General features: G+C 42.0%; 1 pseudogene across 2 annotated transcripts; it reads right to left on the reverse strand.

Annotated features, from left to right (window-relative positions):
• Window positions 1-1,040: 1,040 nt before the first annotated feature.
• LOC112262594 lies at window positions 1,041-8,196 on the reverse strand (annotated as a pseudogene). Of its 2 annotated transcripts, none has more exons than XR_002955385.2 (5): window positions 8,041-8,195; window positions 6,604-6,862; window positions 6,173-6,385; window positions 3,000-3,117; window positions 1,041-2,899 (listed from the first exon to the last, which is right to left on the reverse strand). The product of XR_002955385.2 is annotated as a selenoprotein Pa-like, transcript variant X1 (transcript). The 2 variants fall into 2 exon arrangements; XR_006084794.1 differs by having other exon boundaries at window positions 2,252-2,899; window positions 8,041-8,196.
• Window positions 8,197-8,594: the final 398 nt, after the last annotated feature.

Here is an 8,594-nt window from a genome sequence, read left to right on the forward strand (position 1 = left end):
TCCACGGCGTCTCCAGACTCTGTCATGTCTGTCAGGTGCTCAGTGTGAACCTGCTTTCATCTGTGAAGAGCACAGGGCGCCAGTGGCGAATTTGCCAATCTTGGTGTTCTCTGGCAAATGCCAAACGTCGTGCACGGTGTTGGGCTGTAAGCACAACCCCCACCTGTGGACGTCGGGCCCTCATACCACCCTCATGGAGTCTGTTCTGATCGTTTGAGCAGACACATGCACATTTGTGGCCTGCTGGAGGTCATTTTGCAGGGCTCTGGCAGTGCTCCTCCTACTCCCTCTTGCACAAAGGTGGAGGTAGCGGTCCTGCTGCTGGGTTGTTGCCCTCCTACGGCCTCCTCCATGTCTCCTGATGTACTGGCCTGTCTCACTGGTAGCGCCTCCATGCTCTGGACACTATGCTGACAGACACAGCAAACCTTCTTGCCACAGCTCGCATTGATGTGCCATTCTGGATGAGCTGCACTACCTGAGCCACTTGTGTGGGTTGTAGACTCATGCTACCACTAGAGTGAAACCACTAGAGTGAAAGCACCACCAGCATTCAAAAGTGACCAAAACATCAGCCAGGAAGCATAGGAACTGAGAAGTGGTCTGTGGTCACCACCTGCAGAACCACTCCTTTATTGGGGGTGTCTTGCTAATTGCCTATAACTTCCACCTGTTGTCTATTCCATTTGCACAACAGCATGTGACATTTATTGCTTCCTAAGTGGACAGTTTGATTTCACAGATGTGTGATTAACTTTTGAGTTATATTGTGTTGTTAAAGTGTTCCCTTTATTTTTTGTATGTATATATATATATATATATATATATATATATATATATATATATATATATATATATATATATATATATATATATATATATATATATATATATATAGTTATATATGTGTTGTTAAAGTGTTCCCTTTATTTTTTTGAGCAGTGTATGTATATATATATATATATATATATATATATATATATATATATATATATGAGAGAGAGAGAGAGAGAGAGAGAGAGAGACCACATAGCACAATATGAGTGCATCAACCACCTTTATTGATATGTTCTTACATGTTCCACCACCTACACTCCACAGTCAGAAAGAATTTGTTCTGTACAAAGCATAGGGTGTTCTAGGTGACCGTAGTCTTCCCCAGAGACCTTCATTAAGTACAGTATATTCAATATTTCTCTCTACCCACCTTCATTCCAGCTGTTTTTTTTGTTAGTTGAAAAGTGGTCACTTTGTTTTGTTAGTTCATGAACAGTGCATTATAGATATGTGTGTAATATTGCCAACAGCAATAACAGTGACAGAAACATGGAAAACTAAGCACACATTATCACAGCTGTACGCTATGAATATTGAATTTTGTCTACAAAACACACTACTGCTTTAATAAACACAGCGTTAATTCAAAGGTACAAATAAATGTTGTTGCTTGAAAGGAGTGACATTCGATTTTTAGTTGAAGAAAAAGTTGAAAAGGTTGATGGGGTCATAATAGAAAAATCTTACTCTATTAATAATGTATTTTATTCAAATTTGTTTTGTTAACACTGAATATAACAATGTCTAACAAACGCTGAGTATAACAATGTCTAACTAACGCTGAATATAACAATGTCTAACTAACACTTAATATAACAATGTCTAACTTTGGTTCAAATCTTGCATTTCTGGCCATGATTTCAGTTTATTTCAACATTGGCCGCTACTCCTTCATACTCCTTCTAAAGCTCTCGATATTGTGAACTTTGAATTAAGGGGGTGGTCATATTGTATGGCCCTCACCCTCCCCTCCCCCCAGCCGGACATCAGACAGACACCACTACAGCGTAGTTTCTGTGCCTACCTTCATTTTGGATGGAGGGAGCAAAACGGAGGGGGAGAAACATCAACATAGTCACCCCATACACTCCCAGGAGGGTGACACCAATGCACCGACAGAGAGAGAGAGGGTGGAGGCTACCTTCCTTGATGTCATACTATCCCTTTGGGTACATCTCAAATACCATCCTATTCCCCATATCGTAATAGGTTTAGGCTTAGCATTCTTCTACCAGACCCAATGTATATCTCCATCCCTCTCTATCAAGTGTGGCTTTACAGTACCGGAGCAATACTAGTTGGTAAGATGGTATGAGCGCTTTGCCCCGGTGTTGGTCTCACAGATGTTAATACGAGGCCTATAAGCAAGATAACTTTCACAGAGCCATGGCCCTGCTTACAGCTGCTCTCAGCTTCAGGTTTCAACACCCGGGGATCAGGCTGACATCACTGGCAGAGGCTGCTGTCAGTCAGCGGGGGGCAAGCGTCACTGTCAGGTCTCCCTGATGTGATTGTTGGAGTCGCCCATCAGTCCCTGTCACTGTCAGGAGGCGGGCAGCGCCTCATCACAGTGTCAGAGCCCAATTGGCTCGTTGCGCACCCCATTGCCAAACAGCCCCCGTCAGTGTCAGCATCAGCTGACCTTGGAGGAGGGACTTATATCAGACCCCTCCTTCAAATGTCAGCTGAGCTCTGCCTTTCACCTGGCCCTCCCCTTCACTCAGGGCCTCTGCATAATATGCCGTTCCTGCGCCTCCCTGGGCTGCTGACCCATATGCTCCTGACCAACATGCAATTGGCCATGGGCCTGGCCATGGTGGAGCCCCTCAGCTCCATTTTGGTGCTGCTGCTGCTCCACCCCATGGCCACGACCGTGTTCGCGCCCCACCTTACTCTCGTCATGGTGACCGTGAACATGGCTTTTGCCATGGTGACCGTGCCCATTGCCATGGTGATGATGGCCGCGTCCACCGTGAGGTGTATCCCCTCCAGTGACTGGCTTCTCTTCTCCCTCAGGCTTTACCTCTACCATCCTGTTGCACTCTGCTGGGATCTCTGTGTTCTGTGTGTGAGAGAGGAGGATGGGTGTTGGATGGTTTGTCATAGAACTAATTCCCACATACAAACACATACATACCGTGTGTGTGTGTGTGAGTGTGTACCTCATACGTGCAGTCCCCACAGATGCGTTGGCAGTAGGTCTCCTTAATGGCGTTCTCTACGTAGGGAGTACCCAGGATGGAAAAGGGGAGGAAGATATGGTGGGTCAGACGACCACACCTGAGAGAGAGAGAGAGAGAGAGAGGGAGAGGGAGAGAGAGAGAGAGAGAGAGAGAACATTTACATGATCAATTACACATCTTAGAATCAGCTATTAAAGACTAGCAGAACACACTGGATTCTTCAATTACATTAAATGAACTACAGGACAAAATACAAAACCTCCGATCCAAAAAGGTCTGTGGTGTTTATGGTATCCTAAATAAAATGATAAAATATGCAGACCACAAATTCTTAGTGGCTATACTTAAACTCTTTAACATGATCCTCAGCTCTGGCATCTTCCCCAATATTTGGAACCAACTAATGATCACCCCAATCCACAAAAGTGGAGACAAAATTGACCCCAATAACTACCGTGGCATATGCGTCAACAGCAACCTTGGGAAAATCCTCTGGATTATCATTAACAGACCTGCTCCCTGACAATGAATCTCAGTAGGACAAAAATATCGGTGTTCCAAAAAAGGTCCAGATGCTAGAACCACAAATACAAATTCCATCTAGAGACCGATGACCTAGAGCACACAACAAACTATACATTCCTTGGCCTTTCACATCAGCACCACAGGTAACTTCCACAAAGCTGTGAGTGATTTGAGAGACAAGGCAAGAAGGGCATTCTATGACATCAAAAGAATCATAAAACTCCAGTTAGGATCTGGCTAAAAATACTTGAATCAGTTATAGAACCCATTGTCCTTTATGGTTGTGAGGTCTGGTGTCCGCTCACCAACCAAGAATTCACAAAATTGGACAAATACCAAATTGAGACTTCATGCATAATTCTACAAAACCTCCTCCATGTACAATGTAAAACACCAATAACACATGTAGAGCAGAATTAGGAGGATACCTGCTAATTAGCTGTTAATTCTACAACCACCTTAACGGAAGCAATTCCCAAACCTTCCATAATAATGCCATCACCTACAGAGAGATTAACCTAGAGAAGAGTCCCCTAAGCAAGCTGGTCCTGGGGCTCTGTTTACAAACACAAACAGACCCCACAGAGCCCCAGGACAGCAACACAATTAGACCCAACCAAATCATTTGAAAACTAAAAGATCATTATTTGACACATTGGAAAGAATTTACTAAAAAACTGAGCAAACTGGAATGCTATTTGGCCCTAATCAGAGAGTACACAGTTGGATAATAACTGAGTGGCTGACCCAAAATTAAGGAAAGCTTTGACTATGTACAGACTCAGTGAGCATTGCCTTGCTATTGAGAGATGCCACCGTAGGAAGACCTGGCTCTCGAGAGAAGACAGGCACTGCCCACAAAATGAGATGGAAACTGAGCTGCACTTCCTAACCTCCTGCCAAATGTATGGTCATATTAGAGACACATATTTCCCTCAGATTACACAGACCCACAAAGAATTAGAAAATAAACTAAGTGAAATACCATAGTGTGCTATCACATCAGCAAGTTGTGTGACCTGTTGCCACAAGAAAAGGGCAAACTACTGTTAATACAACCCATATTTATGTTTATTTATTTTCCCCTTTTTACGTCAACTATTTTCAGTGTTACAACACTGTATGTGGCCATAATATAACATCTGAAATGCCTCTGTATTTTTGAATCTTTTGTGAGTGTAATGTTTACTGTTCATTTCTGATGGTTTATTTCACTTTTGTAAAACCCCTTGACCTTTCCACAGTTTGTTGTGTTTCAGCATGAATTTAAAATAGATGAAATGTAAATGTTATGTCACTGGCCTACACACAATACCCTATAATGTGAAAGTGGAATTATGTTTTTAGAAATTGTTAAAGTATTCAGCCCATTTGTTATGGCATGCCTAAATAAGTTCAGGAGTATAAATGTGGTTAACAAGTCACATAATAAGTTGCATTGACTGGCTCTGTGTGCAATAATAGTGTTTAACGTGATTTTTTTAATGACTACCTCATCTCTGTACCCCACACATACAATTGTAAGGTCCCTCAGTCGAGCAGTGAATTTCAAACAAAGATTCAATCATAAAGAGCAGCAAGATTTTCCAATGCCTCGCAAAGAAGGGCGCCTGTTGGTAAATGCTAAACAAAATAAGACATTGAATATCCCTTTGAGCATGGTGAAGTTATTAATTACACTTTTGATGATGTATAAATACACCCAGTCACTACAAAAACTCAGTTGCCGGAGAGGAAGGAAACCGCTCAGGATTTTCACCATGAAGCCAATGGTGACTTTAAAATAGTTACAGAGTTTAATGGCTGTGATAGGAGAAACCTGAGGATGGATCAACAACATTGTAGTTACTCCACAATACTAATCTAATACATAACTGAGTAAAACTCGTCATATTTTCAAGCACAGTGGTGGCTGCATCATGTTATGGGTATTATTGTAATTGTTAAGAACTGGGCAGTTTTTCAGGATAAAAAATAAATGGAATGGAGCTAAGCACAGGCAAAATCCTAGAGGAAAACCTGGTTTAGTCTGCATTCCAAAGAACACTAGGAGATACATTTACATTTCCCAGAAAGACAAAGCTGTAATCGCTGCCAAAGGTACTTCTACAAAGTATTGACTCAAGGTTGAGAATTTTACATTTCATTTTTAATAAATTTGCAAACATTTCTAAAAACATGTTTTCACTTTGTTATTATGGGGTATTGTGTGGAGATGGGTGAGAGAAAACAATGAATTTAATACATTTAGAATGTCGAATAGCACAACAACATGTGGAATAAATCAAGGGGTATGAATATTTTCTGAAGGCACTGTATTTCACTTGCTTTGGCAATGTAAACATACAGTTTCCCACGCATATAAAGCCCTTTGAATTGAATTGAGAGAGAGAGAGATACTTTAATGATTACACAGCAGCATGCTGTAGGAAAAAGAGGTATGTATATGAGATATATGATACTGTATAAGACAAGATACTGTGTGTGAAAGAGAGAGAGGAACAGACAGAATGCTGAGCAGTGTTTTGTATTTCTGAGCAGACCGAGCGCAGGCAGGCAGGAAGACAGAGAGACAGAGAGACAGAAAGACAGACAGACAGACAGAGAGACCACAGTAAGGAGCTGACCTGTCATAGATGAGGAAGTCATCCTTCTTTCCAGCCAGGGCCTGCCACACGTCATCCTGTTTGGGTACCTGTTTGTACAATATGATGTTCTCAGACAGTTTCTGGCTCAGCAAGGTGTGAAGGTGCTGGGCCTGCTCTCCCTGGTGGTTCACCACCATATAGGTCACATTGTCCAGACCCTGGCCCTCCAGCTTCAGGCGCAGCTCATCCAATCTGCTCAAAGGAACACAAGGAAGTGAAAAGTGAGGATATGGAGAGATGGCCAAAAATAAATAATGTTACAACAAAATAAAGAACGGGCATTCTATAAAGAGATGTGCTGCTGACAACCGGAAAAGTGTCAATTGTAAAGATTCTTTTAAAAAAAACACTCCATTAGGGGTAGGAAAGTGGCTAAGGGAATGGAACAGAGCCCTATCTGGTCCACTTACAAGGATGCCTGCACCAAGCAGAACGATCAGCTGGCCTGGAGGAGGGCCACCACCGTGACCTGGCCCATAACCCCCTTCATTGGCTCCACCTCCCCAATGCTCCAACCAGGTGGTGGCTTACAGCGGGTCCCCTCCCCCTCACTCTCTGCTCCGCCCCCAGGGAGCAGGCAGAGAGCCAGGAGCAGGCTGAGCCCCGCCTTCATCACGGTGCCTTGCAGCAGGCTCGATCTGCTGAGTGTGTGTGAGTAGAAGAGAGAGACTGAGAGAGAGAGAGAGAGAGAGAGAAAGAAGCAGGACTCAGGTTAGAGTCAGCTCAGGTAACGAAGATTTGAACAGTGTCCCTTTCCTGTGTCAACACTAGAGAGAAAGCTCAAGCTGACAATCTCAGAGAATGAGGGGGATGTTCCCTATGTACAAATGTTGGGTCCAAATCTTCCTATATTACTTCTCTTTCTCTGAAAGGAACTGATTTATTAGGTATTTTCAATGGCAGGTAAAGGAGCAATCTGCAGTTGCTGCATCCATTTTTGGACTCATAAATTAATTATATGTACCCATTGATTCTTGAAGAATATATATATATATATATATTGTTGTTGTTGTTGTAATTTAGCAGATGCTCTTACCCAGAGCGACTTACATTAGTGAGTGCACAATATTTTGGTACTGGTCCTTACGAATGCCTTGTGAGCTTAGTTCAACTGTCGTAGCCCATCAGAACCCAAAATATAAGCTTGTTTTACACCAATGTTTGTAAATAAAGTCAATGTTAACAAACACTGTATAGCCACAAACATGGTCAAAACTATTTTCATATTATGGATGGTCAGTTCTTGCATCCATAGCTCTGTCTATGAATTTGAGAGTGGTTACATTTCTCCAGTCCCATCCCTCAGCTTATTACAAAAAAAGTGGCGATGAGACGCTCTGTTATTGTTTCAACAGCGGATTGCCCCTTTAACGGAGACAAAGAACGGAAGACTTTGAAAAAATATATATTTATCTGCTGATATGAAATAAATGAGTGATTCGAATATAAGGTCATTCTTTCTGATGTTTTACACTCTAGCCTTTAATTATAGGGATATCATGTTGTTGTTGTTGTTTTTATTCTATTGCACAACCAAAGGCAACAACAGAAAAACAACAGAAAAAGAAAGATTCGGAGACGGGTGGGTAAATGCAGAAAGTTCTCTCTCTTTCTCTGCATATTAATGCTATAGAAACACTTAATTGTAAACCAACTGGAAATTATTAAATATATGCCGCACGGAGCATCAAAAAACAACGGGTTTTTTAAATAGCAAAACACTATCTCAATTTGTTCATATCGTCCATCACAGGTTATATACAGAAAGAAAACATATAGAGATGTAGGCTTTTCTCTGTGTTATCAGAATGCACAACAAGTTACAAAATAATTCTGCAGTCACTTACCCTCTGTTAAAATGTCCCTCCTTAGTCAGCTCAGCTCTGTCTAGCAGTAGCTTTTGGAACAACAACAACTCCCTCTGCTCCCCCCTTTTATACTCGCACTGTTATTTTCCTGAAAGGAAGACAAAGTTCATGATGGGGTTCTGTGCAGATGCACTTCTGTGTGTGTGTGTGTGTGTGTGAGAGTGAGTGAGTGAGTGAGTGAGTGAGAGTGAGAGAGAGAGAGAGAGAGAGAGAGAGAGAGAGAGAGAGAGAGAGAGAGAGAGAGAGGGAGAGAGAAGGGGAGTACACAGATCTTGAGAGTAACATGGAAAGTAACAGTGAACTTTTAACCATCACTATTGCTTGGCAATTGTTTGTCATGTCTGTGCGCACTAGGCTTGCAAATCAAAATGTCCCTATATCTATATCTGCATGCACATCATATGACTACCTCTGTCTCATTCCTTTGCCTGAAAAAGTGAAGCCTGCCACAGAATGGTTAAAGAACAGAACATTTTGACAAGCCTGTTTTTCTCTGAAGGGGAGAAGTGAAAAAGGAATAGTGAAGAAATGGG

The sequence above is a fragment of the Oncorhynchus tshawytscha genome, linkage group LG12 (genome assembly GCF_018296145.1).
Source record: "Oncorhynchus tshawytscha isolate Ot180627B linkage group LG12, Otsh_v2.0, whole genome shotgun sequence".
NCBI lineage: Eukaryota > Metazoa > Chordata > Actinopteri > Salmoniformes > Salmonidae > Oncorhynchus > Oncorhynchus tshawytscha.